Source organism: Phalaenopsis equestris, unplaced genomic scaffold (genome assembly GCF_001263595.1).
Source record: "Phalaenopsis equestris unplaced genomic scaffold, ASM126359v1 Scaffold000002, whole genome shotgun sequence".
NCBI lineage: Eukaryota > Viridiplantae > Streptophyta > Magnoliopsida > Asparagales > Orchidaceae > Phalaenopsis > Phalaenopsis equestris.
Genome location: NW_018164444.1, coordinates 40,655,894 through 40,656,306, shown reverse-complemented (window position 1 = coordinate 40,656,306; position 413 = coordinate 40,655,894). Strand labels below are relative to the sequence as shown.

Sequence of the window (413 nt, the reverse complement as noted above, 5' to 3'; positions counted from 1 at the left end):
CATATATATATATACATACATATATATATATATATACATACATATATATATATATATAGACATATATATATATACACACACACATATATATTTGTGTCTATGTGTGTGTGTTGCGTACCCTGGCCTGTTGTTTGGCATCCTCGAGCTCAGGTCGGGGGTTTGAATCCCCTCTGGCACAGTTGGAGTTACACTCCCACTCCTAGGGAAGGGAACCAACCTGAGCCTGCTATCTGGTTAGCTGGATCCTCTTGCTCTGCTGAGCAAACACTTCGTTGTAATGGTTCTTTTCATTTTTTGAAAGTTCTCATTCCTGTAGATTCTCTTGATCCCCCTTTCATGAGATGTACCTAATTTTTGTAGCAATATATTTTGTTTTTTGGGCCATATATATATATATATATATACACACACAA

At 36.3% G+C, this 413-nt stretch overlaps 1 protein-coding gene across 1 annotated transcript in view; it reads right to left on the bottom strand.

The window, feature by feature from the left end:
* LOC110030693 (protein FIZZY-RELATED 3) overlaps positions 1 to 413 on the bottom strand; it is an 8,098-nt gene that overhangs the window by 2,031 nt on the left and 5,654 nt on the right. The window lies entirely within an intron of this gene.